At 38.6% G+C, this 26,923-nt stretch overlaps 1 protein-coding gene and 1 pseudogene across 1 annotated transcript in view; one reads left to right on the plus strand and one right to left on the minus strand.

Moving 5' to 3' along the window:
• The window catches only part of LOC131513163 (putative cytosolic acyl coenzyme A thioester hydrolase-like), a 29,625-nt pseudogene extending 14,001 nt beyond the window's left edge, over nt 1-15,624 (minus strand).
• Nucleotides 1-26,923, plus strand: part of LOC131512583 (uncharacterized) — a 62,305-nt gene that overhangs the window by 6,071 nt on the left and 29,311 nt on the right. The gene's annotated exons all lie outside the window — the stretch shown is intronic.

The raw sequence follows: 26,923 nt of genomic DNA on the forward strand, positions 1-26,923 counted from the left end.
AGTTGAATAGAATGTCTTTTTTCCATTAGATATTATTTCTCATTTTGTTGAAGATTAGTTAGTTGAACATACAGTTGTTGGTCCATAATCTGAGTTCTCTATTCTGTTCCATTGATATATGTGTCTGTTTTTGTGCCAGTACTATACTTTCTTGATTACAGTACAGCTTTGTAATACCGCTTAAGGACTGGAATAATGATGCCTCCCACTTTACTTTTCTTTTTTAACATTACTTTGGATATTCAGGATCTTCTCTGGTTCCATACAGATTTTAGAATTGTTCATTCTAGCTCTGTGAAAAATGCTGGTGTTGCTTTGATAGGTATTACACTGAATGTATAGATTGCCTTGAGTAATATCAACATTTTAACAATATTTGTTCTTCCAATCCATGAGGAAGGAATGTTTTTCCATTTCTTTGTGTCTTATTCAGTTTCTTTCATAAGCTTTTTGTAATTTTCAGCATATAGGTATTTTCCATCTTTGGTTGGTGCAATTATAAATGGGATTAATTTCTTGATTTCTCTTTTTGCTGCTTCATTATTGGTGTGTAACAATGCAATCAATTTCTGTACATTGGTTTATATCCTGTGAATTTGCTGAATTTATGTATCAGTTGTAGTAATTTTTTGGTGCAACCCTCTGGGTTTTCTACATAGAGTATCATGTCATCTGCAAAGAGTGAAATTTTGACTTCTTCCTTGCCAGTTTGTAGGTCTTTTATTTCTTTTCATTGTCTGATTGCTAAGGCTAATATTTCCAGCACTATGTTGAACAGCAGTGGTTAAGAGTGGACATCACTGTCATGTTCCTGACCTTAGGGGAAAAGCTCTCAGTTTTTCCCCATTGAGGATGATATTAGTTGTGGCTCTTTCATGTATGACCTTTATGGTGTTGAGGTATGTTCCTTCTATCCCTGCTTGATACGGTTTTTATCAAGGAAGGATGCTGTATTTTGTCAAATGCTTTTTCTGCATCTATTGAGAGGATGAAATGGTTCTTATCCTTTCTTTTATTAATGTGGTGTGGTGTATTTTGTTGATTGATTTGTGAATATTGAACAAACCCTACAGCCTAGGAATAAATCCCACTTGATTGTGGTGAATAATTCTTTAAAAATTTTTTAATGCTTATTTATTTTTGACAGAGAGAGAGACAGAGCATGAGTGGGGGAGGAGCAGAGAGAGAGGGAGACACAGAATCCGAAGCAGACTTCAGGCTCTGAGCTGTCAGCACAGAGCCTGATGTGGGGCTCGAACTCACAGACTGCGAGATCATGACCTGAGCCGAAGTCGGACACTCAACCGACTGAGCCACCCAGGCGCCCCTATGGTGAATAATTCTTTTAATGCATTGTTGGATTTTATTTGCTAGTATCTTGTTGAGAATTTTTGCACCCATGTTCATCAGAGATACTGGTCTGTAATTCTCATTTTTAGTGGAGTCTTTGTCCGGTTTTGGAATCAAAGTAATGCTGGCCTTGTAGAATGAGTTTTGAAGTTTTCGTACTCATTTTTTATTCTTTGGAATAGTTTCAGAAGAACAGTTATTATCTCTTTTTTAAATGTTTGGTAGAATTCCCCTGGGAAGCCATTTAGCCCTGGACTCTTGTTGGGAGATTTTTGATTACTGATTCAATTTCTTTGCTGGTTATGGGTCTGTTTAAATTTTCTATTTTTTCCTATTTCACTTTTGGTAATTTATATATTTCTAGGAATTTGTCCATTTCTTCCAGTTTGCCTAATTTGTTGGCATATAATTTCTCATAATATTTTCTCATAATTGTATTTCTGCAGTATTGGTTGTGATCTCTCCTCTTTGATTCATGATTTTATTTATTCACGTCCTTTCTTGTTTCTTTTTGATCAGTCTGGCTAGGGGTTTATCAATTTTGTTAATTCTTTCAAAGAACCAGCTCCTCGTTTCATTGATTCTGTTCTACTATTTTTTTTCTTCTTATTTCTATATCATTTATTTCTTCTGCAATCATTATTATTTCCTTTCTTCTCCTGGTTTTAGGCTTTGTTTGCCGTTCTTTTTCCAGCTGCTTTAGGTGTAAGGTTAGATTGTGTATTTGAGATTTTTCTTGCCTCTTGAGGAAGTTCTGTATTGCAATATATTTCCCTCTTATGACTGCCTTTGCTACATCCCAACGGTTTTGGACTGTAGTGTTTTCATTTTCAGTTGCTTCCGTGTATTTTTTATTTCTTCTTTAATTTCCTGATCAACCCATTCCTTCTTAAGTAGGATGTTCTTTAATCTCCATGTATTAGTGGTTTTCCTAAAATTTTTCTTGTGGTTGATTTCAAGTTTCATAGTGTTGTGGTCTGAAAATATGCATGGTATGATGTCAGTTGTTTTTTTACTGGTTGAGCCCTGATTTGTGACCCAGTATGTGATCCATTCTGGAGAATGTTCCATGTGCACTCCAAAGAATATGTATGCTGATGCTTTAGGATGAAATGCTCTGAATATATCTATTAAGTCCACATTGTTCATTTTGTCATTTAAAACCATTGTTTCCTTGTTGATCTTCTACTAAAATGATCTGTTCATTGTTGTAAGTGAAGTGTTAAAGTCTCCTACTATTATTGTATTATTATTAATGAGTTTCTTTAAGTTTGTTGCTCATTAGTTTATATATTTGGCTTCTTTTATGTTGGAGGCATAAATATTTACAATTGTTAGATGTTCTTGTTGGATAGACCCCTTTATTATCATATAGTGCCCTTTTTCATCTCTTATTATAGTTTTTGGCTTAAAATCTAGTTTGTATGATATAAGTATGGCTATCCCAGCTTTCTTTTGATGTCCATTGGCATGATAAATCATTTCCCACCCCCTCACTTTCAGTCTGGAGGTGTCTTTGGGTCTAAAATAGGTCTCATGTAAGCAGCATATTGATGGCTCTTTTTTTTTTTTTTTTTTAATCCATTCTGATACCCAGTGTCTTTTGATTGGAGCATTTAGTCCATTTAGATTTATAGTTATTATTGATAGATATGAATTTAGTGCCATTGTACTATCTGTAAAGTCACTGTTCCTGTAGATTGCCTCTATTCCTTTCTAGTCTTTGTTGCTTTTGGTCTGTCTCTTTCCCACTCAAAGTGTACCCTTTAATAATTCTTGGAGAACTGGTTTGGTATTCATAAACTGCTTTAGTTTTTCCTTGTCTTGTAGACTCTATATCTCACTCTATTCTGAATTAAAGCCTTGTTGGATAAAGTATTCTTGGTTGAGTTATTCCTCCCCCCTCCCCCCCCATTAGCACGATGAATATATCATAACACTCCTTTCTGGCCTGCCAAGTTTCTGTGGATGGGTCTGCTACTAACCTTATGTGTCTACCCTTGTAGGTTAAGAACTTCTTGTCCCTAACTGCTTTCAAAATTCTCTCTTTATCTTTGTATTTTGCAATTTTCACTCTGTTTTGTTGTTGGCCTGTTTTTGTTGATTTTTAGGGGAGTTTTCTGTGCCTCTTGGACTTGAATGCCCATTTACTTCCCCAGATTAGGGAAGTTCTCAGCTATAATTTGTTCAAATAAACCTTCTGTCCTCTTTTCTCACTCTTCTTCTGGGACTCCTGTGATATGGTTATTATTGCACTTTATGGAATCACTGAGTTTCCTAAGTCTATATTTGTGATCTAATAGCTTTTTTTTCCCTCTTCTTTTAAGCTTCAATATTTTCCATAATTTTATATTGTTATCAGATAGGTTCCCCTTCTCTCATCATCATTGTGATTAACCCCACTCAGTTTCACATCTCTGTTATAGCATTTTTTATTTTGGCCTGACTACTTTTTAGGTCTTTTATCTCTGCAGCAAGGGTTTCTCTGGTGTCATCTATGCTTTTTTCAAGCCCAGCTAGTATTCTTATGACTGTTGTTCTAAATTCTCGTTCAAGTTATATTGCTTATATCTTTTGAACAAATCCCTGGCTATGATTTGTTCTTGATCTTTCTTTAGGAGAGAATTCCTCTGTCTTGTCATTTTGTCTGTCTTTGTCATTTTATTCGATTCCTCTGTCTTTGTCATTTTGTTCAATTTCTCCTGCTCTTCATTTGTTTCTGTAGATCCAAGTTTCTGATTGGTATCATATGCCTTCTGTCTGAAGAACTTTCTTAACATTTGGTATGTTCAGGTTTGCAGGCCATGAATTTTCTCTGAGATTGTTCATCTGAGGAAAGTTTTATTTCTTCTTTGTTTGACAGGAATTTCACTGGGTATAAAATTGTGGCTTAACAATTTTTCTTTCAGTGTCTTCAGGATGCCACTCAAGTTTTTTTTTTCTTTGTATTGTTTCTGATGAGAAGTTTGCTATAATTCTTATCTTTGTTCTTCTGTATATATTTTTTGTTACTGCCTGTGGCTGTGTTTAACTTTCTCTTTCTGTCTTTGGTTTTCAACAGTTTTGATATATGTGTAGATATTTTCTTTTGTGTTTTTGTATTTATCCTCCTTGATAATTTCTGAACTTCTTGGATCTATAGTTTGATATCTGTTATTAATTTGGGAAGATTCTCAACCATTGTTTCTTTACATTTTTTTCCTTCCCTCTTCTCTCTCCTTCTTCTGGAATTTTAATTACATATATGTTGGGTTATTTGCTATTGTTCCATGGCTCTTGGATGCACTGTTCATTTTCTTTAACTCATTTTTCTTTTTGTGTTTTATTTTGTTAATTTCTTTTGACTTATCTTAAATTTCATGTATTTTGTGTTCTGCTAAGTCTTATCTAATGTTGAACCCACTGCAGCCATTTTTCATCTGTGTTATTTTAACTTCTAGCATTTTCATTTAATTTTTTTTTTTTTGTTATGGGTTCAGTGTCTCCACTGAAATTACTATCTGAATTTGCATGTTTGTCTGCCTTTTCCACTAGAGCTTTTTATATATTAATCATAGTTATTTTTAATTCCTAGTGTGTTATTTCCAACGTCTGTATCATATCTGAGATTGAGATATATTTATTGCTTTGTTTTTGACAATGCATTGTTTCTTCTTTGCTTTTTTTGGATGCTTCTTAACTTTTTCTTGGTACATGGACATCTTGTGTGGGGTATCAAAGACTGAGATAACTAATTTTTGTGCTTGAAGACGATGCAACAACTTTTTTTTTTTCTTGTCTGATAGGACTTTAGTATAGAGGGAGGTTGGGTCAATTAAAGTCAGGAGTTGAGCTCCATCTGCATTTGTTTTGCTATGGTTACCTTGCAGTAATACCAACTTAAAATCCTTTAGCATTACCTTATGCTCAGGGTGGAGACTGGTTTGCCAGAAGGTTTTTCTGATGTCTGCTTCCCCACTCTGTTTTATTTATTTATTTATTTATTCATTTATTTTATTTTATTTATTTATTTTTAACGTTTATTTATTTTTGAGACAGAGAGAGACAAAGCATGAACGGGGGAGGGTCAGAGAGAGGGAGACACAGACTCTGAAACAGGCTCCAGGCTCTGAGCTGTCAGCACAGAGCCTGACGCGGGGCTCGAACTCATGGACTGCGAGATCATGACCTGAGCCGAAGTCGGCTGCCCAACCGACTGAGCCACCCAGGCGCACCAACTCCCACTCTGTTTTAAATCTTACTTTGAGAGGGTCTCCCTCCATGATCTTGCTCCTTTCCCCCAAACGGACTGCTATTCGTTGCTACTCATCTTTAGTTGCATCATGGTAAGTGTGTATATGTGTGTGGTGGTGGTGGTGATGTTTCTGTTGTTCTTATTAAGATTTAGTTTAACAGGCATTGTGTCCTGGTCATTGGAGTCTCATAAGTCATCTCATGATGTGTCTCATCCAGCCAGAGAAGACCTTTATTGGTCTGGGATGAGCACTTATTCCTGCCCCTACCATAAGGGTAGGGAGTTTTTTCCTATTCCAATCTCTTAGCTAGAATGGGTTTTCAAGAGTGCTCTAAAGGAAGGGGAACAAGGATTCCCACATCTCCCTTCTTCAGTAGTTTTAAGCCCTTTGATTCTAGGAGAGATAGGAGAGAAGGATCCAAGTGGAGTTTTGTGCTTTTCCAGCAGACTGTTCTCTTCCCACATCTCAAGGGAGGCTTTCTTTTTTTTTTTTTAATTTTTTTTTTCAACGTTTTTTATTTATTTTTGGGACAGAGAGAGACATAGCATGAACAGGGGAGGGGCAGAGAGAGAGGGAGACACAGAATCGGAAACAGGCTCCAGGCTCCGAGCCATCAGCCCAGAGCCTGACGCGGGGCTCGAACTCACGGACCGCGAGATCGTGACCTGGCTGAAGTCGGACGCTTAACCGACTGCGCCACCCAGGCGCCCCAAGGGAGGCTTTCTTAGTATAGGACTCTAACCAGTGTTTCTGTAAGCATTTGGCAAGGTCTGTAGAGACAGGGCTGGCAAGTGGGTGCAAGTTCCCCTTATGTTTGCAGCCCCCAGGCATTCTATATTCCTTGGCTAGCCCGTACTCAGCGTGTAGTAATCCTTTAAATATTTTATCCTAATTTTTATTACATGTGTCCAGCAGCATCTGCCCCAGGTCAGTAAGTTCTTGCTTTCTATAGTTTCCTTAGATTTGAGGTTAGTTTGTTGCTCTGCAACCTCAACTAAATGATAGGTTCAAGTATTAGAGATTTTTCTAGCATTGTATTTTTGTGTACTCAGTGTGAGATTACATGGAGTTTAAATATTGAGCCACCACACCTTGAGTATAGAATTGAAGAAGATATTCAAGTCATAAGGACCCAAGCTGGATAGCCAATCTGTCCAGTTGTTCTTTTCATAGCACTTGGCTTTTAAGGTGCTTCCAAACTGAAAAGTCTTGTGCCTTTTCCAGCAGAGGAGACACATCTGTTTAAGGTTTTACATGGAAGAAGTTGGAAGAATGATTCCGGATCTTTATAGAATAGCAACAATGTAGTAAAAAGAGTTGGATTGGTAATAATTCTTGTTTTCAAGTGCCCTTGATGGGTGATTTTAAAAAAGGAAGAAGAAAAAATAGAAGAAAAATGATAAAAAGACAGCTGAGCTCAGAATAGTGTGGAGCAGTGCTGGAAAACCTTCTGGGCAGCCTAGCTATCTCTTACCAGAGCATCCATTTACCTATAATCTTAACAGATATTTGATCAATTCAACGTTGTTAACATGTAGTAAGACTGCTAACTTTTTGGCATGTACATTTATGCCATCTGGTTACACAAGCACGGAGCCCTGTTGTTCAGATGATGGTACAGCTATTATTGTAAATTTAGCCATCTCATTATAGGTGAATGAAATTCAAATCGTCAGAGTATCGGGTACAATAAAAGCTTTATCTACTTTCCTGTCCTTCCTGCCAAATACACACGACAAACACATTTTACTTTAGGAAAAGACTTAAAAGTACCCTGAAGTGAAAAGTATTCAGAGGTCTCCAGTTTCTGCAGAAGAGCACACAACAGCAAGGCAATTGCAAATCGGCCTAATCTTCAAGGTAATAGGATACTCTTTAAATCTCTTGGACTATGTCTCTTTTGTATCTAACACTGCAGAATTGTCAGAGAAGAGAAAAGAGAATCCCATAGTACCTTTGAAATTTAAGTTTTAAAAATCTAATTCATTTTATATTCAGTCATTTTAAAATGTAGGTCCCTAAATCCTGATCTGTAGAGTTTTCTTGATGGGATTGTATTGCCACAGAACACTGCCAATGACACTGCTTAAATAGTAGTCTTCTTTGTTCTACCTGCCCTCTTACCCTTTTCTGTCATGCCAAGGCCCTCCCTCTGTGCCTTAAAAATTCTATACAAACCCATCATTTTTATACAGCTTTCACAGACATATGGCTCCAGGGCCTGGTCTCTCAGCAACAGTACGGCCCTCAAGTCTGATTCTTTGCATAGCTGAAACTAGCTGTGTGTTTCAGTGTGTGTTTTTATATACTTACATATTTCTATTCATCCTGTCTGACAATGAGTGTTCTGCTTTTCAAATACAGAAAACATATCTCTCCCCTCACATCTCTCTACAATATGCTGTATACTGCTCTTCTTTGTAGTTCCTTCAAATTAGGTATAAAATCAAGCTCTGAAAGTACTGACATTTTGAAAAATCTTACTAGCCCACTAAAATTATAAACTGGCTGGGGCATAATATGCAAAGGAAGAATGCTAATTGTTTTGAGCTCAGGATTAGGGAAAAGCAACAATTTAGTCTATATATTTCTCCTCAAATCTTCATTTATTATCTGTCATCTGTCTACCTATCTATCCATCCAGCATCTGTGTGTATGTGTGGTAATGGAGTAAACTCACCAGTAATTATCTTGACATCCAGATGGAACCCCCATGCAGTGAATAACTCATTGACTACCCCCAAGGTGAGACCTTGGCATCCTTTTTTAAGTACCAATTTTATAAAGAGCCCATATCAGGGTACGAATTATAGAGTGATCTCCTATTGGTCTTATTATTGAGACCTGATGGGTGAAAAATTCCGCCTGGGTTTAGCAATATCTGCTAAAGCTAATATTTAAAGGAATTACAGTATTGAATCTTGGGAATAAAAGTATTAGTTGACAATCATTAGTACTGATTTACTAAATAGTTGCCTAAGACATACATACAATATCCTTTAACTGGGATAGAAAAGGCTGTTTAAAATAGGAGCCAACTGCAGAAGCTTTTGCATATAAGGGGAGCAGCCAGATTCCTATTAGAGAGATGGCTTTTGGTTTGGAAATGGGAGAGATGACAGATACGACAGACTCACTCTTCATGTATTCATGGTCTAAACCAGAGATATGGAAACACTTGAGAAACTTTAAAAATTCTGATGTCTGGGACTAGGACCCAGGCATCAGTTTTTAAAACTCCCCAGGTGATTCTAGTGTTGAGGAAATTTGGAAACCTAGTCTAGAATCTTGCTACTCAAAGTGTGGTACTGGGTGCTTATTAGAAATGCAGAATCTTGGGCCCCACCTCAAGTCAACTGAATCAGAATCTGTATCTTGACGAGATCCCCCAGTGGTTTCTATGCACATTAAACCACAAGAAGCACCGGGCTAGAAAAGTTTTCAACTCTAGCTGTGCATTAGAATTACCTGGGGAGCTGTTAAAATATAATGATATTCTGGCCTCACTCAGAGAGATTATATATAGCCCATTTGGTGTAGGGTGGGGACTGGATATTGGTATGCTGTATGCTTCTCAGGCGATTCCAGGGTGCAGTTGCAATTATGAAATATAAGGCAAAGCTGAATAACTTTCACTGAATAACTTTATATAAAAGAGAATCTGGAGGTTACTTAGGTAGCCTGGAAGATAGAGATTAGGGACACTGAAAAAAGGCAAAGTTTGAGGATGCCTATGGTAGGTAATACTCCAATGTGCTAGGAAGCTAGGCTTTGAGAGGAAAGGTTTCCCAGTGAGAAATTTTCATGGTGGTGGGGGAGGAGAGAGTAGAGGTTGGCTACAGTACTTTAAAAACAGAAATGTGTAATATTCAATTTTAGGTTGTTGGCTTTTTTTATGAAGCAGGGTAAGAGGTGACTATGAGAGAATTTGACTCTAGTAATTCACACAATTCTTGTGATGTCATAAAATCCTCATAGGATTATGAAGGATGGAGGCTTGAGCTACTTAAAATATAAACTACAGGAAGAGTAACCCCAGAAAGTTGGAGGATTAAGTTTGAGGCATCTTCTGATCAGTCATGTGGGAAACAAATACATCATAGAAGGACATTTTGTCCTTTGACCAGCTGCTGCTTCTCCTACTTCAGGAATGAGTAGTATCTCTCTAGCTTGAGTCTAGGTCAGTCAGTATCTCATTCTTGCTTTTTGGTTATCTAGCCTTCTCTTTAATCATTCATGCCTCCTTCTTGAGATCCATAATGTCCTTTTACTCCTTTCTCATGGCTAGTTATTAATGCATTAAGACTTTTCATCTAACTCTTTGTCTCTGGTTCTTTGTCATTATGTCCAGACACTCTAAGCAAGGAAGAAACTTTTCTGACTGCAGGATAGATCCCCTTTAAATAAGGATACAGAAACAGAACAAAGTCAGATAATAAGCCCAGAACTCTCTTTCCTTCTGAAATTAGAGGAGTCATTTACACCTACTAATTTCAGAGGGAAGTGTGAAAAACTCCCCTTGAAACATCCAGGTCATCTGTGTTAAGCTTGGGTACACATCCACACTCAGTGTGGCTGTATCGTGTACCTAAGACATTTAAACCACAGGGAGTATTTATTAGGCATGTAGCAAGAGCTTAAGTTGTTGAGCAAGTCGCTTCTCAAGGGAGGAAATGCTTTACCTCATTTCATCTAACCTCTCTGGCCTCCCTCCTGAAAGAAGGAAAGATGGTCAAGAAGTAGTTGCGGAAGATTTGTATCTAAAGTGGTAACATATTTTATAAAAGTGCTATTTTTGTGTACATCCTATCTTGGACTGCAAAACAAGCAGGGCTTCTGTGGAGCTTTTGCTCCAGCATAGAAGTAGGTGTGAAAAGTTGAAAAATGATCAAGGCTGAGTGTGGGCAGTCTAAACAAGGGCAAGTTATGAAGGGAAAGTCAGAATTGAGAGAAGGTAAGGTGATAATACCAAGGTACCCCATTGCCTTATCTATCAGGTAGAATATAAGTGTCACTATTTAATATTTATCAGAAAGGATCTTTGAATAAGAATACAGCCTGTGCATGAATCTTCTACATTTTGCTGGTTAGCAGAGTAGAACCACATTTTCCTTTTGTGTGTCAAGATGCCATTGAATGACTAAAATTAATTTTCCCCCATTAATTTTACTTCATGTTAGGTTACAGACAAAAAGTGAGCAAAGATGTCTAGGAAAACAGCCCAGGAATGAAGGAAGAAACTGATTAAGTAATTGGAGCAGTACAGTGTGAGGTCACGTAGTGTAGAAGCTCCCCTCCGAACCACTGGACTTAACCACATGGGGACGAGATACTAAAAACTGGCAATTACAATAGACCAGTAGGTGGGAGGAATTCAGTGAATCGGTCTGAAGTCCAAAGTCCTCAACGGCCTTGGGACATTCAGAACACCAGCATGATGCTCATGATAAGGACTCTGTGTTACCAAGAAAAGGGTAAATGCTATCCCTGTTTACCGGAGCAGGGAGGAGTATTATACATCTCAGCCAGACTTTCAACAAAATAATTGCATTTTTTGCAATGGGATTTAAAGGGTTAAGCTTTCAATATCCTAGATATTCCTTTACTTGGAAGACCTTCGTGGGACACCAATTGGGTAACTAAAGTGTCATGATACTAACATATAGTTTTCTCTTAGTTACCAAATAGCATTCTTCTTCCTTATCTAATCTGCTGCTTACATCTGTACTTTTAACCTTGTATTAATGTCACCGTTGAAAGTTAACTTAAAATCACCTTTATTTGGTTGCTTATTAAAGTATGTTGGTATATTCCCTTTCCCTAGTCGTGCACTGAGCCCGCTTTCCTCTCCCAACACACTTCTCAAACCTTGATCAAACATAATTTGATCAGAATGTTCCCCTACCTTCTCTCTAGCCTCTCTGCTCTGTTTCTTATCTTTTTTATTGAAACTAACACCTAGACAGTTTGTTTCTCGGTCATTGTCATTGCTCACCTCCAATTTTAGCTCTTCAGATGGTATCACACTTCTCTCTCAACACATGCAACTAATTCAGCCACTCGACATGTTTATTCCTCACATTTATACAAAACACATTTAAACATTCACTTTTCATTTGCATCTGCATTTCATACTCTTTAGGAAACACACACACACACACACACACACTCACACACACGAGAAGCATCTGCCAGAGCACCAGTTCTTGTTTCAATTTCATTGTGCTTCTTTTTTTCTTTCCTTTTTCTTTTCTCTTTCTTTCTTTCTTTCTTTCTTTCACTCATTTGGTAATGAGGGGAACTATGACATGATTAGGTAATACTTGGCTTTTACCATGTCAAACAAGGTGCCAGTATTGCCTTAAATTTATGCCTACGTAAGTATATTTGAGAATGATAGTTCTCTGTGTGTGTGTATTCCACATGGATGAATGCACATGGTCATGTATATAATATGTATTTATAGCAAGGTTAGAAGATTGGCAGCTTAACCGTCAATTTCTATCAGACAGGAAACAAACCAGTCTCTTCTTTAGCACAAAACCACCAAAGAGACAGTGCTGTCTGGCGGTTGCTTTCAGGTGAATGATCAATTGTTCCTTTGCTTCCAGTTTTACTTGCAAAATTTCTACCACGGACCAGAAATACTCTAAAGCCACAATTTACCCTTTCAGTCCTTTCACACTTTAGCCCAGGCAGTAGGTTTTATCTTAAGCACTCAAGAGTTTTTCTTTCAGTTAATCATAGCCATATAATAATTTCTTGGTCTCTAACTTCGGCATTTGCTCAAGTGTATTTAAGTAACAGCAGATGATGCTTGCAGGCAGTGTAAGGGTAAGAAGACAGGCTGGTTTGGTAGCTAAGCAACAAGCCTAGAAGTGATAATTTATAATCTGCATTGCTTTGTGACCCTCAGCCACTTTTTGCCTAGTTTCATTTCTGGTAAGATGGGGCTAGTGGGCTGATGGTAGGTATTGACATGACTTATATGAGATAAATAGACAAAAAAATATTATGTACTTCTTAAATCACAGAATCCCATTTTACCTCTAACCTGCAGTGAAACTTTCTTAGGCTGTGAGATTTTGTATTTAAGCCTCCCTTTGTGCCTGAAGAATATCTAAAAGCTGCTCGGTGTGTCATTGTTTTTTCCCTTCAGATGCAGGGTTATCCGTTGATTCTATATGTTACTAACCTCATCATATGTGACCTCAGGAAATTGATTAACCTGTCCACTTCTTCAGGCTACTGTAGCCCCTACACAATAAAATAAACAAATCAATCTTTTAAACTGTACTTTCTCGTATTCATTTGTCTTTCAGAGCTCCTCAATTTCTCTTTTCCCAGCTCTACAATTATTCAGAGCCGGTGTAACCTGTTAGGTGGGAGCTTGAACTCCACTCCCTTTCCTGAGATATGAAAAACTTCCCTTGCTTGGTAAACAAAACCTATTAGTAAGATTCTGTGTTACAAGTAACTATTATACTAAAAAGCAAAAACAAAAACAAAAACAAACCAACCAACCCCAAAACCAAAAAACAACCACCACCCCCCCCCCCCCCGACCAAGTATCTATTCTACTATATATCTTGGCTTAGAAGACAATTTACCTTTTAGAAATGCAGGCGCCTGATGAACAAAAATTTTAGTGAGGGATTTTTAACATTTCACACTAATGGCATTAATAGAGCTAGGACACACCGCCTTGGTCAGAAGGGAATACAGGCCTCCCTAGTGCGTGCTGCGCTTTCCTCCTCAGGAAATTCTTGTCTTGTAGCTCACGGTGCCTGGCAAACATGGTAATGTGTCTGTAAATTTCAGCTGACGGAAACACATCAGGTAATCAGCCACCTCAGAAAGTAAACAAAGCTGAGCCACTGAGAGCGATTGCTGAGCAGCCAGAGGGGTTCTTGGAGGTGGTGTTAGGAAAAGCACAGTGAGACTAGAAGGAACACCGAAGATAATTCTCCTGATCCTGGGTGGGAAACTGCCCTCCGGTCACTCCCAGAATGCTGAGACATTAAATACTTGCCTGCCTCCTTTGGCTGGTAATTAGCTGGTCGACCATGCACCTTGATGCTTTGTACTTTGTCATCAAAACTCTTTTCATCTCCCTGTCTCTCATTTCTCTACTTTCAAGAGTTAAAAAGACACCAGAAAACTGTGGAGAATAATATAGCACCAATGAACCCTCCTGGAATTTAAAAACGGAGCCATTTTCACACAATGCTCTGGACTTAAAGCATCGATAACACTGGTTCCCTTTTCTTCACCTGGTCCTGTTCTTCTCCCTGCTTCTCTCACAGAGGGAACCATTTAATGAACTTAAGGTGCCCTTTCCAGTTAGTTGTTAAAGAACTACTTATAAATTTATCCATGAATCAGCATATAGTTTTGTTGGTATGCATAAAAACTTAACATTAAATAATCGTTTCATTACACCACCTAACCAATTATTTCCTCATTCTCCACCTTTATACTTTTGTTGCCCTGTCTTTCCTTTCATTATTTTTCCTTGCCTATTTTTTCTCTCCTTTACACTCAGATCTGGCTCATTTTATTCCCTTCACTTTTTTCTTTCCTCATTTGTGTTCTCTTTCCTTACTTTTGAGTTGCGAATGTGCACGGGCGTGCGGGGCAGCCATCTAACTCGTGCACTGGCAATAACCTCACACAGCAAACTGCAGCCGTCGTCTTGTGGGTGGACCTTCCCAGAGATGGCTTGCCGTGATGTGATCCTCACTACCACAGAAAGAACAGTTAAGTCCACACCAACAAAGGAGGGGTACATAGAAGAGCGTGAAGTCTCTGATCTCTACATTAACTCAAATGTCTAATAATCAATCCTCTTATGGAAAATGACCCCTATTGTGGGTGATATATAAGCCTTGTGAACGAACAGTGCATTGAAATGAACGTGGCTGCCTCAGTCTTATTTTGCCTCTTTCCTGTCCATGGAAGCAGCTGTAGTTTCTGGCTACAACTTGTATGGTGTTAGGAGAGATTTGGCATTTAAAAGGATCTTGGGACCCACTTTTACCCTGATAGTTTTGTAATTAGGTCTTAGAATTTCCCTAGAGAATAGTAAAATTATTCTCTTCACTATATATACCTCCTGTTGCAATTTTCTGGTCCACTTACTGAACTCCCCACTCAGATCAAAGGGCCACATGCTTGACTCACCAGATTCTTGACCAGCTGCCGCCCTCTCCTAGGTTACCTGATGCTTTTGCCATGTGGCTTCTTGACCGCAGGCTCCTGCCCTCAGTTAAATACTGACACTCACTCGTATTTCCTTGTGCACTTTTGATTTACCGCTTCCTTTTGTGAGAGATCCAGAGAGCATCCTCATACTCCGACAAATGCTAAACCTCTTCCAAAGGACTTGAGTAATTATGGGTATCCTGCTCTTCATTTTCATAAAATTTTCATGGTACAAAAGGGGTGCTGAAGAGAGAAGGCAGAGAGGTGATGGATCATTTGCCCCAGTGATTTGATCTTCTTTGCACACTTTTTGCCCCATGTAATTAGCCCTTGCTTTATTCAGTTTAGTTTTGTCTGCCCAAATGGATTTAACTTCTTTGAGGGTAAAGCTCATGACTGTGTCATTCAATCTATTTGTATGAAGCAAATGCTATCTATGGGGAGCTCTGTGCCACAGGCATAGTGAAGTTCTTTTGGTTTCTTGAATATAATCTCAATATACCATAGTCCCTTGAACACAACTGTTACCGTTGCCTGAAACATCCCCAGTAAACCCTTTCCCCACTCCAACTCCCATCCCAGTCCATCCCAGGTCTTCATCCAGATAACTCACCCCATATGGTATGTCTCAGCGTAGACATTACTATCTCCAGGAAATCTTTGATATTTCAAGTCTGAGAGCAGTCTCCTCCTCTCTCAGCAGCAGGTTCTGTCCTTACCGCTGACGCTGACGTACCTGTACATCTCCCTGACTAGACTGCAAGCCGCGGCTGTGGTGTTCAGGGTGCTCCTGGAATGCCTGGAGTAGAGTCTGGTATGCGATATAACTCTTCATATGCGCCAGTATTGTAGGTTGAGGGGGCTTTTATTTTACTCTGTGCAACAACCTTGTAAAAACATCTGACTTTTTTTAAACCTCTCTATTTTTCTTTTAATAGACTGTTTTCTTCAATTACAGAGGAAAGAAACTTGTTTTGCTCTTAACCTGTTTGTGAGTGAATGCACTTGAACCAAGTGAGGAGCTACTTATGCATTTGTAGCTACTTGAGTTCACCTGGCTAAAACCTTGAATTTAATGAATATAAAACTTACCTTGCTAAAATCCTCATCTTAAAGAGTATGAAGCACCTTAAGCAGAATCCATATTTCAGTTTGCTTCTGATGACACATTCACCAACATCTCATATGAATAGTATATAGCCTTTTTATCTTAGGATTTCACATGGCTTTACCAACACTAATTAACCAGTGGAAACAAGGTCCCGTGTGTAGAGGTAAAGAGATGGCTTCAATAACCCCTTTTATCATTGTGAACTAAGAATCTCCTAGATTCTTATCCACTAATGAGAAGGTATACATTAAAAGTTGTATCAGTCCCAGACGTTGCTTAATCCAGGAGACTCTCCTGCCCTTTGGCAGTTAGTCGTTCTTATATAGGCTATCCGTTTCAACTTTTGAAACGTTGACCCCGGAGTGTAGCCAAGCTGAGCAACTTCAAGAAGGAGTTAAATGATTATTTTCCCCATCCTTTCTTGTATGATTCTTTCTGTGTGAAAGGAAAAAAAAAAAAAAATCTGGTGAGTCATGTCAAGCAAGTAGAGAAAAATGGCCCTGGAAAATGGCAGTATACTGACTCATCACATTTACACTTACATTATAGCTTATTTTAATATAAATTCAAGCTGCTAAAAATTACTCCCACAGACAGCTGTATAAAGTCACTTCCCCCCCACCCCACATTTTCTTGTAACCAAAGCCTTAGAGTAACTCTTTCAAATGTCTGTAGAGGAGAAAATGAAGCTTTTGTGTCAGTCAATTTCCAAATGAGGAAACCACCTCGGTGTGGTGACCATTTCCTGAAGAGGTACTCCAGAGAGCTGAGGTTCCTCTTGCTCAGGAGATCTTGCTCCTTTCCAGCTCTAAGGCCTGGACCGCTGCTGGACAGGTCTCCTTACTGTGGCACAGAAGTAGGCTGTGGATTCAGAGAATCTCTGCTCAGGTATTCTCTCTGCTGCCTTCCAGCTCTGTGACTTTGATGGTTTATCTGTCACTTATACTTGCTGCCCAGGTTTGCCATGAGGGTCACATTGGGTGATGTAAGGTGTCGGGTACTCTAACTAGCACACACATAGTAGTTACTCAATAAATGTTAGCTCCTTCCTCTCTCTCCTGTGGCCTTGCACACTCTCTTTCTCCCTTGGCAGATTCTCTTCTATCTTGTCACCTTCCAGGAGCAGTACTTAGAACACTCACTGTGAGAGTGATTTCATCATTCAAATCCACACTGATTGGCATCTGGCTTTAAGTTACTCTTAATTTTTGTTGGGGTCACCAACAAAGGTTGGTTTGTTATTACCTTTCTAGTTATATGGGTACGTAGATCCTGAATACCCAACAAAAATGTCTGTAGACATGTTTTATTTTTATATAGCTGCCTTAGTACCTAACATTGCAGGTAGCTAATCAAGAGGTTCCAAACTATGTAATTGATTATTATTAGCTACCACTCAGGCAGATATGTAAGATGTTGGTAAGGCTAATCTCTAAAAAGACAAACACAGTGGGGTTTTTTGGGGGTTTCAAGCTTCTAGTTAATTAAACAGTCATCCTTTCATTCTGTGAACTGACCTACTTTTTAAGATAAACTATCAGCTGGTTGAGGCTTTTTTTTCCCTTACATTCTTTTTCTTGCAAAAATCAAAACAAAATTAAAATTTCTCACTCTGGTGTGGCATTTGAATATCAGTGACTTTGGATAGCTAAATACTTATTAGACAGTCCGTTATTCTATTCTTAAGGATTTAGATGATGGGTTTAATTTTGGTGGCACCAGAAAACACGATTCAGGGAAGATAACCAGTAACATTCCTGCCAGATGTGATCAAATATACTGAGGAAAGATAACATAGGGACCGTTCTTTGGGAGCTGCTAGCCAACATAAGTTGAAGATGAAATTCAGAATTGAAGGTAGCTAAATCTTTCTATTTATAAGTGCACGAAAAACATTCACAGCAAAAAACAGTCCCAGATTATTAGATAAAAACACCCTAATGCTTACAAATAATTTCTTTCAATAAATTAATGTCACTCTAAAGAAGTTATTATCCATCATTAAATACATAAATCCCTGCAGTGCCTCACCCTAGAGCACCTTACATGGAGTTGCCCATTTGAGAAGCAACTCAAATGTGAAATAATACTTTCAATTCAAGAGCCTAATATTGTGACTTTTCCCTTTAGGGCTAGGGTAAACATACATTTGACTTTCTTCAGGATTTGTGCTGGTTTATGCCTGTTGTCCTGGCATAATTCCTTATTGCAAAACTTTCATTATCAAAAGTATCTTAGTTTGACCATAATTTTTTCTTCATCCTTTTTAGGGTCCAACTTGAAGCCCTATTTGTCTTCTGTGTTCATAGCATCTTATAGCTGGGGCCTACTCTCCAGACTGGTATTTAGTGCCTGGCATAATGTGGGCTCTCCACCCATGTTGGCTAAATTGTCTCTATTGTTTGTTCATATCAAAAGATATGTTAAAGTTCGAACCTCTGTCACCTTATTTGGACATAAGACCTTTTGGGGGAATTCGGTATTTGCAGATGTAGTCAAGTTAAATGAGGTCATACTGGATTAGGGTGGGTCTTAAATCCAGTGACTGGTGTCTCCGTAATCTCTCTGAAGATTGGAAGACACACAGAGAGCACACAAAGAACAAGGAAAGTGAAGATTGTGGCAGAGACTGCATTTATGCTGCCACAGACTAAGGAATGGGAAGCATTGCCAGCAAAGCACCAGAAGCTAGAAGAGGCAAGGGAGGAGTCCTCTCTAGGGCCTTCAGAGGGAACATGAACCTGCCAACAGCCTGATTTCAGATTTCTAGTCTCCAAGTTGTGAAAGAATACACTTCTGTCATTTTAAGCCACTCGGTGGTAATTTGTCACAGGAGCCCTAGGAAACTAGCACATTGCCTCACTTTACCTGTTCCGGAAGAGGATTGGGCTCAAAAAGTGAAGTCTCTATAACCCAAGTTTTAAATCAGACCAGCCCAAATGTACTTCATTTGTACTTCAAATGAGGTAAAATATAGCCTCAGTTTTGGCTACCTTAGAAAGGCTCCCAGACTGAATTTTGCATTTGACATAGAGTCTATATTTTAAGTCAGATCATCCCAAACATATTCTTCAAAGTTGGTGAAAATCTTATGTAGTATGGCAACTACAGGTAAGCTGACAAAGTGTCAAAAACTCCTTTAAAATTTTGATATAGGTAGATGAATACAGATACAGATTTATCTAACATATAACATTTCAAACAGGTTATCTATCCAGTTGTTAGTTAAAAAATTATGTCTGAATCTATACAGAGGTAGCTATAGATATGGATATTTATATATCCTATATGTATCTCTTTATGTCTGTATCTCTATCTATATGTGTATTTTTCAGTATCTGTCCATCTGTCAGTCTGATATATCTACCTGTCAATTGATGGGTGAATCTATAGATATTGATAGATACAGATATACAAAGCCCATGTACCTATGCAGGAAATGCCACGAATACAAACTAACTCTTGGAAGACTTCACAATTGGACCTTGCTCATTTACAGAGATAGTGTATGCTTTCTGAAGCTGTCTTCCTTCTATTGCTGAGTCTATGGGAGTAAAATCTACTAAGCTGCTGTTAGGATTTAAGGAAACCTTTCAAGGCCTGATGGCACTAATGGCAGAGCAACCAGGAAGGGGTGGATGCTGCTGAAACCCTGCTGGGGAATAAGGAATGAGCCATCTGGACCTCCAGCTGAGGCCAATTGGATGCAGACAAGAGCTGCCAGCAGGAATGGTCTGGATCTGGATGAGGGCCATCCCTCCCGAAGGAAGTGGGTTGGCCCTGGAGCAGAGGGAGTGGGGATGTTCTTCTCAGGAGAAAGGATCGGAGGACGTGTCCTCTCAGAGGTCACAGCAGGGACAGACATGTTATAATTATTAACCTTGATGCAAGGCCAGCAAGATGATGAGTACTGATGAGAACATGGAAGCATTCCTCGTATTTGTCCAGAAAATCATTTATTCTGGTAAAGAGGTCAACTCTTTGGTGTTCTTGTCCCTTAAAGCGTAACTTTGCAGAAGATTACTAGAACCAAAGACACCAACCGCTTTCTCCTATCAATCCCATCCCAGATGTTAGGTTTCTATTGAAAATTTCTCGTGGTGCTGCTGCTCACATCCCTTCACTCTCCATTACTTCTGCATTGCCTCTAGAAGAAAAGAAACATCCCCTGGTTCATCACAACTTTTCTAGTAGTATCTACAGTATTTTAAAATGATATGGTTCAATAGCATTGCTGCTTCACAGTGATTAGTGATTATCTAGTCACTAGATTTGTATCAGCACGTCTTTAATTCTAGAGTAGACAAAGGGGAACACCGAACGAACTCTCATTATCCACTATAGTTTATTCATTGGGCTTAAAAATAAGCTCTTGGTGTAATTTTGTCTAATGATGTGATTTTGGGGGGTCTAGTTTAGATAAAGCCTGATTCAGGGTGATCACTATACTTATTGACTTTCGCTTCTCTGTGCATCGGTATCATCAAAAGCATAGTAATGTTGTTGCCGTGAGCGCCATGACAGAGAATCTGAACAAGTTTTGTCTTTAACTACCCTAAGCCATTTTATTTATTTTTTTCCCATCAAATTATTTGTTTTTGGCATTTTGTCTCAGAAGCAGTTAAGAAATGGTTTATTATTATCAGAAATGTGCACCAGACCTAGAAATGCGCATCAGACCTAGAAATGCGCATCAGACCTGAGAGTTTGATTGTTTTTAAAATGCTTGTGTCAAGGTTACCTCTGGGGTTTTTGATTCATTTATTCTAGGGTAGATACCTACTGTGTGTAATTTTGCAAAATCATCTCAAGCCAACCTGTTGGGTATCGTAAGTGTCATTATTTTAAAGAATGTTCTGTTGTGTATCATACACTCAGCAATCCAAGGGTTTCAGTACTACCCTAATTTTTGTCTCATTTCTGCCTTCCTCAAAATGCTAACATTGTACTTTGTCCATGGTAAGGTGCTCAGTTGTCTCTATACACATAGACCTGCAAACTCAAGGCCATCGGATTCTATATTCCTAGCAGTCAGACTTTTCCACAGCTTTGTACACCAAAGACTTTCATTAACCTGAGAGTCTTAACCTTGTCCCCAATTTGACCTATTGATAATAAGCAGGGTGGACTAACCTAATCTAGAGTTAGCCATTTACCCAATACTGAGTAGTAAAGGGGCCAAGAGGAAGGTTGGCAATAGTGAACTGAAGCAAGGGTCCTCATCAATCAGATAATTAGTTATCACACATCCATCTTCTGGGTGATGGAGAGCAGACTGAGAAAGGCTGAGACAGAGGCAGCAAAATAAAAAGTGAGGTGGCTAACTCAGTCTGCTGTGACTGTAAACACAAAACCAAATAAAACAGCGACAAAGGATTAACAAAATAAGAGAGGGTTAAATAGTACTGTAATAGACTATATTTCATTTGAGACTGTTTCTACTGGAACATATCACAAGTCTAAATTGGAAATAAAAGCTATTAAGTTCCAGTCAACCCATGAAATTATTACTGCAAACATTCATTATTTTTCGAAGCTGCCTATTGACAGCCCCTTGCCTGAAGAAAGAATTATATACCCAAGTCACAGTGGAACACAATCACTGAATTTCAGATTATAAATTCATCACTGTGCTCATAAGCCCGTGCCATTGTTTCAAGTAATATTTAGGTAAAATATGTGTATATATATATATATATATATATATATATATATATATATATCTTTTTTACACTTTTGGTGCGATATGTTGCTTGATGGAAATCACAGTGCTGAAAGTCAAAATGTGCCAGATTATTCACAGAGGCCAAAATTAGAATGTCTTTGTATATTAAAATATAGGACAGAGAATAAATAGAAAAGTCTGAAGATGCAATTTTGGACACATGTGCAAAATGATCTTCTTCTTATATGAATAGATACATTTTTCATTTGTCATTTATTTATTCGAAGAAGCGTACTGGGCAACTACTCTGTCCCAGATATCGATTGAGGCAATGGGAAAACAAAGTTGAATAAGTCATCCTCTTGTTCCGAAGGACAAGCAGACTTGTCGATCAAAGACTGCCGGGTAGAGTGAGGAACTGTGGCTGTCGCGTTGTGCATGAGGGGCTCTGGGAGCACAGAGGAAAGATGGTTAAGTGGAACTGGGTAGTTAAAGGAGGACTTGCCAGAGATGTGACATTTGACCTGAGTTTTAAAGGGGCATCGGCAGAGCAAAGGGCAAGAGGAAGTGAAAGAAAGTTATTCTGGAAGAATGCTAAGTGAAAAATCAGGTTTCCAATACCTTTTTGGGTTTTGTACAAGGTCACACAGTCTTGATAGAGTTACTAATCTTAGAGTATGAAGGCCCACAATGCCTTCAGATTCTTGATCACCTGGGCTGCAAGATGGTACAAAATCATTGTGAAAGTTGTGTGTTATTTTTATTTCTGAGGAATGTATTTTTGAGAATGGCAACTTCAACAAATTATCTTTTTGTTATGATCTGTCTTCAGAGAGATTTATTGAGTTTTGTAGGGTTAAAAGAATTCTACTTTCCTTATTCATTTTGAGTTCAGTGGAGTACCACATGCTGCAGTATAGACAAGCTGCAGAATGGGTGACTCTCCAGTGTAACAAGGACATCATCAAGTGATCTGATACATCAGTTCTGATTAGAACAAAGTAAACTTCAGTTGGAACTGAGATATCCATTTACACAGGGCTCCTGTTTACCAGAGCAAGACAAATACTTTTTATAGGTCAGTGTACTTTCAGAATAGAATTTGATACATTTTCAGCATAAATAATGTTAAGAGCCTTTAGATTTCAGTCTTGCATTTACTGGGTCAATAGAAACCCAGTAAATTTCTGGATTTCTCTCCACTTAGGGAAATATGCAAAGTGCTTTTGTTTGATGTTTTATAAAGATAATGAAGCATATAAACAAGAACATCTATATTCTGGAAGTAATGAAGTAGTACTAAGGAAAAATATATTCAGATTTAATTCTCTGAATAAGAAACATGGTCTTCGAAAAGGAAAAATTGGACATTTGCCGAGTTAATTTGATTATCATGAATAGAAGGGTTTTATCACGTAGTGTGGCTATGGTTGACTACAATGATTACATTATACTAAGTGTACATCTTGTAGACCACATATTTGGTGTAGTCATAGCCTGAGAATAAATTGAGTCATGAGATAAAGTATTTTGAGAAGCCTAGGGATTAGGCTGAACTTTGACGGTTCCATACAAAAGTCAATTTCTGGCAGCAGCCAAAGAGAGATTCATTTTCTGATATTTTTTTGTACAAATTACGTACACAAAATGCCTTTCTTCCTCCTGCCCCATTTTCTGAAGCTTTGGCAATAGGTTAACATGTGCCAGTGATAGAATTTCAAGTGCGTTAAGGACCCTGTAAGTAAGTACATGGTGGATTTAGGATAATCTGTGGACTTGATTTCTCAAGGCTATGTGGTACCATTCCTATCTTTCCCCGTCCCCCCTTTCTTACTCTATCTTCAAGTCATATAATAAGCCGGACTTTAAATATTCCATTCATCCCTCATCTGATTGTTAAAAGAATACAGTCACAATTGTCATCCAGTGAGAATTGAATACTTAATAAGTATGTATGTCCCCAGTGCAGTGGCGTTTTCTAAAAGCAAGATTGATCTGAGGGAGGGGAGACATAGATAAGCAACTGGAAGAGTGACCTGTGATTTCTGTTTTTCTAAGATTTGAACTTTTTGTATCCATTTGTCACTTTAAAATGTTTCCAACCTCATCTTCTATATATACTTCTATGATTTCTTGAAGTTCACCAAGTTTACAATGCGCTTTCATGCCCTGTGTATTTACTCATGTTGTTCTTTCTGTCTCCAGCTACTAAAACCCTTCACTCTTGATGGCTCCATTCAGTGGTCACAGCCTAGGTCTGATGGAAGGGTGTGGCAGAGGTAAAGAGGCCTGGGCACAATTTCTGTCTCTTACAGCGTAGCTATCTTGGGAGAGTTATTCAATTCCTTTGAGCTTTAATTTCCTCGTCTGCAAACTGGGGATAATATAAGATTATTAAGTAAGGAAAAATATATTTTCCTCTTCCTCAACCTCCTCCTTTTATGAAGCTTTCTCTGCTGACCCTAAATAGTCTCTCATAGTTGTCTTTCTGTCTGTGTGTTACTATGCTTTTTTGCCTCAGTAATTAAAGTATTTTCTTATTATTTGTACTCTTGTTATTAAAATTTCTCTCTTATTATGATTGGATATTTAAATGAACATTTTCTCTTGTAAGCTGAAAGCCCTATGAGGGAAGGGACAATATCTTGTTTAGTGCATACTAAAACATTCAGTAAAAATGTGATGGCATTCAATAAAATAGGAATTACATGCTTCCTCCTCCCGCCACCCCCTGCCTTGACTTTCCCTGAATCATCTTTTGACATTTTCTTTTATTCTTTCTCCTTCCTTCCTTCCTTCCTCTTTCTTTCTTTCTTTCTTTCTTTCTTTCTTTCTTTCTTTCTTTCTTTCTTTCTTTCTTTCTCCCTTCCACCCTTCCTCCCTTTTCTCCTCCTCCTCCTCCTCCTCCTCCCCCTCCCCCTCCTTCTTCTCCTTTTATCTTTTGGCATTTTCTCAGATTTGAAGTTATAAAACATATATGGCATTAAAGTTGCAATAGATAGTAAAATAATCTCAGCTCAGTTAATCTACTTGGTAGTTTATTTTGTTTTTGTTTGTATTTACTGTCAAAGAATTGCATCATTCCTGAGTGAACACATTCTTATCTTGTTATCACATTTCAGGATGCCTTGGTTTCTTGGGTAGGTTTCTGTCCGTGACTTCCTACAGATAAATAAAAATTGGGTACATTGTCTGGGCAATGATGAGCTAAAAAACATGGTCGGTGTCTTCTCTGGGCTCTGCCTTATGGAGAGAGACCTATAAGACTGTACCGTACTAAAGCCTTCTTCTTCACAGAAGTACAGGGCAGGAGAAAATGTGTGTTGGTGAGTGTGTGTGTATGTGGTAGGTGGGGGATGTGCGAGCACGCTGGGTGATGTTGGTGACAGAACATTTGGCATGCTTCTTCTACATCTGTTGGAAAGAGCCAGCCAAGCCACCTGTTGTATTTCAATTCCCCATTCCTCAGGGACCTGACTGCTTGCTGCAAAAGGTTTAAGATAGCAGAAATCCACAAAAATAGAGAAGTTATAGGTCACCCAGTTCTTTACACTGGGGATCCCCATCAGACCATTCTCTGCAGTAGGCTCTTTAATACAATACAGAACATTTCTCAAACAGTGTGCTCTTTGTCTATCTCAGTTTAAAACATTCTAAGGGACAAAGGTTTCACTCTCCTCTAAAGGAGATGAATCCAAAAATCCCATTGTTTACAAGGTCAGGAAATGTGTCCCTGATTGTCTGGCGACAGAGTCACTTTCAGAACTTCCTAGTATTCTCCACCTCATTCCTTTTGTACTTTGGGTCTTGAATGGAGAAGGCTCTGACTTATTTTGGCCCATAAAATACCCTGCAGGATGTCTCAACACATTGAAGAAAGGTTTAATCTATTTCTGTTAAAGCCGGGAGAAAACCTTTCACCTCTCTCTAGGAGCTACTAACCCTGGGATACCTTCTTTCTCTCTCTCTTATTTTCTGTTACCTGTTCTATCTTTCTTATGGTGACCACAGTTTCTAAGTGTGATCTCCATTGGCTTATTTTTGAAATTTCTTTTTCTTTTCTTTCTTTCTTTCTTTCTTTCTTTCTTTCTTTCTTTCATCCTACAGTTTATAGTAAAAATGTAAAAGCAGCTTTCTTAATTTTCTAATTTTGAGTCTTAGTCCAACAGAGAAATTCAGAGGTGATCTGTTCCAACGCCCTCATTTTATAACACAGGTGACTAATACTCAGAGTGAGGAAGTGCTTTTCTGGGAAATATTACAGTCCCCCAAAGCCTAGCCCAAAAAAGTACCAATAATAAGTCTTCTCAGCATGTAGAGTAGGACACTGTCTTAGTCCCCCTCTGTCCACATCACAGGAATAAGAACTCCACAAATGTGCTAACCTCTGTGAGCACTTACCATGAAGTCTCAAAGACATTGTGACAGCAAGCACAAGAATCCCACACCTGCCTGAGCTGGTCAGGCTGCCTGCTCTGGAATGTCCCTTTACTAGCTTTTGGAGATTCTGTGGCTCATTTTGGAGAGTGGGGTCCTGAACCCCAACCAGCTGTAGTGGATCCTCAACTAATGTTAAACGCCTGCACCAATTCTGGTCTTTGTTGGAACAAAGAACTTATATTTAACTGTCACAAGAACAAGTCCACTTAGCTGCTTCTGTAAGACAGGAAAGTAGCCTCTATACCCTGGTAGTTACCCATCAGGCTCAGGAACCTCACAGCATTTGGATAGGCTGAATGCCCAGGCTATCACTGATTAGTTCCTGGCCTTGGGACCAATTACCTAATCTCTTTAAGAGTCAGGTCTCTTATCTATAAAATGAAAAAAATATATATATTAGTACCTACTCCCTAGAGTTGACTTCAGGATCACATAAACTAGTAAGTGAAAAACACTGCATGTTCAAAACACTCAGTAAACATTAGCTTTACAGATCTTCCTCGATTTACATGGAATTATGGCCTGATAAATGGATCATAAATTGAAAATACCATAAGTTGAGGGGCGCCTGGGTGGCTCAGTTGGTTGAGTGTCTGACTTCGGCTCAGGTTATGATCTTGAGGTTTGTGGGTTTGAGCCCCACATCAGGCTCTGGGCTGACAGCTCAGAGTCTGGAGCCTGCTTTGGATTCTGTGTCTCCCTCTCTCTCTGCCTCTCCCCTGCTCACACTCTGTGTCTCTTAAAAATAAATAAACATTAAAAAAAAAAAAGAGAAAATACCGTAAGTTGAAAATGCATGTAATATACCTAACCTACCCAACATCATAGCTTAGCCTACCCTACCTTAAAAGTGCTCAGAACACTTACATTAGGCTACAGTTGGGCAAATCATCCCATGCAAAGCCTATTTGATGATAT

This window comes from Neofelis nebulosa, chromosome 5 (assembly GCF_028018385.1).
Source record: "Neofelis nebulosa isolate mNeoNeb1 chromosome 5, mNeoNeb1.pri, whole genome shotgun sequence".
Classification (NCBI taxonomy): Eukaryota; Metazoa; Chordata; class Mammalia; order Carnivora; family Felidae; genus Neofelis; species Neofelis nebulosa.